This window comes from Elephantulus edwardii, unplaced genomic scaffold (assembly GCF_000299155.1).
Source record: "Elephantulus edwardii isolate Elephantulus edwardi_28Jun2011 unplaced genomic scaffold, EleEdw1.0 scaffold00038, whole genome shotgun sequence".
Classification (NCBI taxonomy): Eukaryota; Metazoa; Chordata; class Mammalia; order Macroscelidea; family Macroscelididae; genus Elephantulus; species Elephantulus edwardii.
In genome coordinates, this window is record NW_006399788.1 from 19,570,849 (window position 1) to 19,578,456 (window position 7,608).

Consider the following 7,608-nt stretch of genomic DNA (forward strand, 5'->3'; position numbering starts at 1 on the left):
GGTTAGCATATTTTTATACTTCAGTAGATCTTGGAAATCCTACAATACATGAAGACTAATAATGTTATTGGAAGCAGGAATGGCATCCACTTCCTAAACCACATGCCTCTGGAAACTATGAACTTTGAGAATTTATGATAGTTACAGAAAGTCTTCAGGTATTTTGTTCATAGAGTCTCTATGAGTCCTGCTGGACTTGATGACAATAAACAACAACAATGATATAATAGGGAAGCTAATTAATGATTTCCCCTGATCTACCTGATAGACCAAATAATTGTATAGGATTAAAGATGGGCTACAGCAGTTTTAAATCTCATCTCAACCTTATTTTAATATAAAGAGAATTTCCCCAAGGTGTGACCCATTTACATTTTGTCTCTCTAGAGAGACAATCCAGGGGACACTGGTGGTCTGTTGGTAAGAAGCTGCACTGCAATCTCAGTCACATGTTTATAACCCACCAAATGCCCCAAAGGAGAAAGAGGGGCCATCTCCTCCTGTGTGATTAATTGCCTCTGAAACCCCACCAAAGTGTCAGCTACGTGTCAGAACTGACTCTATGGTACACAACAACAGAGATAATCCAGCTGAGGACAGGGTATCACTAACAATTATCAAGAGTGAAGTGTGTGTTTTTGGATGCTGGCCTCTTTGCCAGGAAGTTCTTTAACTCAGAGGAAGGTCAGGGCATGGGAATCTCCTAGGAATATCTGACCTACAGATGCTAAAAGAAACAAGACTTTCTTCCACAGCTAAAAGAAAGAGGGTGGGCTATATAGCAAAGTTCAATAAAACTGTAAACAACAAATGCTGGCAAAGGTGTAGAAAGATTGGAACTCTCATACACTGCTAGAATGGTGCAATCACTATGGGAAGCATAGTAGAAAATTGAAATATCATTTGATCCAGCACTCCCACTACTTGGTATGTATCCAAAGGAAACAAGAGCTACAACATGAACTGATAAATGTACATTCATCACAGCATTTTTCACAAAAGCAAAGTGATGGAAACCACTCAACAGAGAAGTATTAAAGGAACTATGATGCATTTACACAATGGAACACTGTGCAACACTAACAGATAATAAAGAACTTCAGATCGCTGCATATCATGGAAAAATATAGGGGGAAATATGAGGTGTGAAGTAATCACAGAAGACAAGTAGCACATAAGACCACTGTTATAAAAAGCTAAAGAAAAGTTGACAGGTAGAATCATTCTTGGATGGTTATAAGGGATGAGAAGGGTGGGAGATAAGAGTAAAAATTAATAAATAGATAATATACACTTGAGTAAAAATTAATAAATAGATAATATACACTTAGGAGAAATAATATGCACTAAGGAGATGATCAGAAGATAATTGGGGTGTTATAATTAAAGTTATATGTCAAAATGTTTTTGACTGAAAAAAATTTGCTTTCTAAGCTTTCACTCAAATCATAATGTTGTTGTTATGTGCCGTCGAGTCGCTTGAGACTCATAGCGACCCTATGTACAACAGCCCTAAACTCTGCTCTGTCCTGTGCCAATTACACTGTCTCTGACACTCCCATCCCAATTGTCCCAGTCACTGAATCATAATAATTTTTTTAAAAACAACCTAAACAAACTCTAAAAAGAAGCACACACTCTGGGAGATAGAAAAACCAGCTGTGCAGCTAGAATAAAGCACAGTGAGGGGCAGTGGTGAGTATCAGTCCTAAGAAAATTCTCAGGTCATCTGTGGCACTCACATGTTAAGCATAATAGCTACATTTAAGTGTTCAGTTTTATTCTGTTTTAAGGAGATGATTGAATGAATGGGTGGTTAGAAACATGCATAGGTTTATGTCCTGGTATAGTGGTTAAGAGCTCACTGCTAATTCTAATTTTGGCAGTTCAAACCTACCACCATTCTTTAGGAAGAAAGGCTTAGCTGTCAGTGCCTACAGAGATTATAGGCTAGGAAATCCTATGGGGAAAGTTCTATCTTGTCCTCTAGAATCACTATGTGTCAAAATTGGCTTGACAGAACACCACCACAACAAAGAGCTTTTAGAACTACCTATCTTTTCCCTCTCACTTGTGTGGAGCTGTGACATGATCATAACCATGAAGTTAAGTCTATGTTATGGCTAGTCCTGCTCTAGAGTAATTAGGTATCCAACCAATTTATAAGCTGGGTGGTTCTTACTCTAAGGTACACAACAACAATTTAACAACTATTTAAAAAGCTACAAGCTTCCAAAGACTAAATGTAAGTTCTCAAAATTGTAAAAAATAGTATTTATTTCTGTCCTTGAGTAGGCTTCTTGAACAGACTTCCCAAGCCTCATCCCCTCTTTCTCCTTACCCCACCTCTTAAGAAATATCTCCCAAGAAGACTGATTGACTGTCCCTTTCTCAGGGCCTTGACAGGAAGTAGGACGTGCTGCTTACATTTGTGACCAGGAGAGATATCCTGATGCCTAAACGCCCCCACTTCCTGGTTCTGGCAAATCGCTTTACTCCTGTGACAAGAGCCCCTCATGACCTGTCCCACGGCCTGTCCTACCTCGTGACCTGATTTGACCTTACAAAGCAATATCTCCATAGTACTTAGTAACTGGAAACCTGAGTAACAATGGCTTTACCAAGATATAGATATTCTTTTTTTCTTTCACATCACAAAAATCCTAGAAGGATGGAGTCTGTGCTGTTGTGTCAAGACTTGACTGTCAAAAAAAAAAAAATTAAAAAAAAAAAGACTTGACTGTCATAACGGACTCTAAGATAGGATTCTCAGACATATTGTTAAAATATTCTAATGACCCTGAAGCAATTGCATTTTGATTTCTAATTGGAAGAAAATATAAAGATCTGTTTTCCAAAGGCCAGAAAACTTATCCTGGAACTTAGTCCGTTGTCACTTCAATCTGAAAAATATGCTGGGAAATGTAATATTATAGCTGTTTACACTGCTGCCCTCATAAAACTGAAGGTTTTTTGTTTGTTTGTTTGTTGGATTTTTTTTGAGAGGAGCGTTGAATATACCATGGACTGCTAAGGAGAACCAATAGGTTTGGCCTGGAGAAGGTGAAGCCATAATGTTCCCTGGAGTCAAGGACTCTGAAGCTTCATCTGACATACTTTGGACATGTTGCAAGGAGGGACTGGTCCTTGGAGAGGGACATCATGTTTGGGAGAGTGGAGGGACGGTGCAGGAGAGGGAGACCCTCTATGAGATGGATTGATTCTGTGAGTGAAGTGGTGGGAATGAGTGTGTTTGAGACGGCGAGGTTGGCACAGGATAGAACGGCCTTTAGGGCTGTTGTACATAGGGTTGCTATGAGTCGCATGCGGCTCAATGGCACATAACAACAACAGCAATATTATTAATTTCAATGAAAATTTACAGAGACTTTGAGTTTCCATTCACTCATCGTTGCGTTTTTCTTCCCTCCCAACCCTCACCCCTGGTACACTACCCTCTTGGAAAGGTAAAAGAAAAATTCTTTCATTGTTTTACAGACCCTCCCCGAGGTCCATTCCATTATGCAGCCTTTGCTCTGGACTCCTGTCATGACAAAAAAAAAAACCCATAGTTTTACTGGTAAGGACTAAGAATGAATAAGCATTGGTCAGAAAACAATGTGCTACAATCCACCATTTTGAGTAATACATTACTCTTCCCCCCCGCCCCCATACTGATTTATTTACGAAGTTTGAATACATTGTTTTTCTCAAGAGATCCTTCTGGTTTCCTTCACCCCTCTGCCCATAGAACTGTGCAACCCTATGATTAACACCTCACCCCACACCCGTCTATCTTCACTCCTCTGCTTCCACCCTACCTCCACCCCTTAGGTTTCTTCACATTCATATTCACTTACACTCATCCTTTCACAAAGGGATACAAAGGACCTCTGAGTGTTAAACTCCTTTCCCTTAAGTCTAGCAGTGATAGAAAACCAAATATTGAATAGTCTGCACCATAGTATGGTCCATATGCAAGGGCAAAAAAAGAAAGATGACTACAATAAAAACTGCACTGAGAAAAGAGAATAAGAGGAAACACAATTGGCCCATAGCAATGATCAAATACCCTTTTTTATTGTGATATGAGTGAAAGTTTTAAAAGCCTACTTGTTTGTCATTTAATTATTCATACACAATTTGTTTTATAACATTAATTACACTATTCATAATGACTGATCATTACTTTTCTATATTGTCTTTCTCCTCAACTATTTCAATAAGTATCTATTTGATTTGCACCTATCTAATAACTAATTTCTGGTACAGGTATATGTTTCTCATGAGCTCTGGGATTCCCTTTCTTCTCAATGTCAGTCACAACTTGGCATGATCCACACAGTCAAACGCCTTTGCATAATCAATAAAGCACAAATAGACATTCTATTGGCATTCCTTACTTTCAGCCAGTATCCATCTGACATCAGCAATCATATGCTGCTGCCATGCCCTCTTCTAAATCCTACTTGAACTTCTCGCAATTCCCTGTCTATGTATTCTTCCAGCCATTTTAAATGATCTTCAGCAGTATTTTGCTAGCATGTGATATCAATGATATTGTTCAATAATTGCAACATTTAGTTGAGTCACCCTTCTTGGGAACAGGAATAAATATAGACCTCTTCCAAACAACCAGACAGCTGCCCTCCAAATTTCTTTACATAGACGGGTGAGTACATATGTTAATTGAAACAAGTCAGTTGGTACACCATTGATTCCTGGGGCCTTAATTTTTGCCAATGCCTTCAATGCAGCTTCCTCTTCCTCTTTCACTACCATTGGCTCCTGTTGGTATGGTACGTCCTGAAACTTTTCAGTGTCAATTAATTATTTCTGGTACAGTGCTCTGTATATTCCCTGCATCTTCTTTTGATGTTTTCTGGGTCATTCAATGCACTGCCCATAGCATCTTTCAACATTGTGACACAAGCAAGGCCTAAATTTGTTTTACAGTTCTTTCAGCTTGAGAAATGCAGAGTGAGTTCTTCCATTTTTAGTCTCCAATTCCAGCTCTCTGCACATTCCATTATAATAATTTGCTTTGTCTTCCCAAGCTTCCCTTTGAAGACAGCTGTTCAGCTCTTTTACTTCCACATGTTGTTCTTTAGATTTGGCTTCCCAAAGTTCAGTGTAAACTTTAGATCTTTGGAATTGGGAAGGGAGTATGTCAGGCATGTATTCTGTCTCCATATCTGTTCAATCTATATGCTGAGCAAATTACCTAAGAATCTGGACTCTATGAAGAGGAATGTGGCATCAGGATTGGAGGGAGACTCATCAATAACCGGTGTTATGCAGATGACACAACCTTGATTGCTGAAAGTGAGGAGGATTTGAAGCACTTGTTGCAGAAGAGTAAGGAATGCAGCCTTCAATATGGGCTGTGTCTCAATATCAAAGATTCTTACCACTGGACCGATAGGCAGTGTCATGATGGATGGAGAGGAGATTGAAACTGTCAACAGCTTTATCTTCGTGCGTGTGTGTGTGTGTGTGTGTGTGTGTGTGTGTGCTGTCAAATCAGATCTGACTGGTAGAGGAGATTGTCCCTCCTTCTCCAGTAAAGAATCTGGTGTATTCAAAGTGTGCACCCAACAACTTCGTTCTGCTTGATCCATAATTAACTCCCTTGGTATGAACACTCAGGAAATAAGGAGATGCACTGCACTGTGAAAATCCACAGTCAGAGATCTTTCCAAATTATTGAGGAGTAGTGATGTCCATTTGATCTTAGTATGCATCTGAGACCTGGACAATGAATAGAGATGACAGAAGAAGAACTGATGCCTTTAAGCTGTGGTGTTAGATAAGAGCACTGAACATTCCATAGATGGCCAAGAAAATGAGTAGATATGTCTTGGAAAGGGTGCAGCCAAAGTGGTCTTTGGAGACAAGAATGATGAGGCTTCTCATAACATATTTTGGACATATTGCTAGGAGATGCTATTCCTTGGAGAAAGACATAATGTTGGGAAGGGTGGAGGGTTAGTGGAGGAAAGTAAGATGCTCAACCAGGTGGATTGACAAGGTGACTGCTGCAATGGTTTCTTTTGTGTCAGCAAGTGTGAGGATGGCACAGGACAGGACTGGTTTCAGATCTTTTGCTCATGGGGTCGCTATGAGTTGTATTCAAATTGATGGCACCTTACAACAACAACAAACAACAATAACTAACTAATATGCAGGCTGAGAAAATCATTCAAGAAGCTGGACTATGTGAAAAAGAAAGTTACATCAGAATTGGAGGAAGACTCATCAACAGCCTACTTTATGCATATAACACAACCATGCCTACTTTATGCATATAACACAACCTTACTCACTAAGAGTGAAGAGATCTTCTTGCAGAAGATCAGACTACTGCCTTCAATATGGGTTACATCTCAATATCATGAAAACAAAAATTCTTACCTCCAAATCATGATAGATGGAGAAAAGATTTAAGTTATCAATAAGTTCATTTTACTTGAATTCACAATCAACACATATGGTAGTTGTAGTCAAGAACTCAGAAGACATGTTGTATTGGGGGAAATATGCTGTTAAGGATCTCTCCAAAGTTGTAAAAGCAAATATGTAGCATTGAAAAAAACAAACTTACAACACACTACACAACTTGGATGAGTCTGGAAGACATTGTACTGAATGAAACATCTTAGCTCACAAAGGATAAATATTGCATAAGACTATTTTTATAAAATAGGATTGACATTGGGGAACAGTAGAATAGAACAGGAAAAGAGTTGGTAGATAAAGAATATTCCACTGAAACAATTAAGGAAAAGACTGTCAGAAAGGAATGTATGATTAGGCACTATATATATGATAACAATCTGGAGCAAGAAGAGATTTACAAAGTGAATTGTGGAATGAAGGGAAAGGAGAGAGAGGGAGGAAAATGTCCAATAATGAATGAATGAAAACCCAACCTTTCTGTAAATTTTCATTAAAATCACAATAAAAAAGAAAAGGATATGCAATTAAGAATATCAAGACCAAAATAGAAGGACTTTCAACCTGCTTGAGTGGAAAAAAAGCAGAAGAGATGGAATAGAGAGTCAGTGATCTGGAAGACAAGAACCTGAATGGGAATATACTAGAAAAGAAAACAGAGAGGAGATAGAATGAAAATGAAGAAAATATTAGATTCATGTGGAATGATAGCAAAAGGAACAACATAGATATGATCAGAATCCCAGAACATTACGGAGGGGCACAGGAAAGCACTGAAAAATTTGTGGAAGAAGTACTAGAAGAAAATTTTGCAGGCATTATGAAGAATGAGGGTATCCACATTCAAGAAGTTCAATGAACCCAAAAAAGATGAAACTTCAAAAGAAAAACATTAAGACATAGCATAATCAAATTCTCCAAAATCAAAGATAAGGGAAAAAATGCTAAGAGCAATGTGGGGGAAAACAGAGTCATCTAAAAGGATAATCAATTAGACTAAATTCAGATTTTGCAGCAGAAACCAAGTGAGCAAGAAGACAATGGGAAGGCAAATACAAAAGGTTAAAATAAAACAATCCTCAGCTAAGGATCCTGTACCCAGAAAAGCTGTGCATCAAACATGAAGGAGAATTTATGTAATTTGCAGAAAAA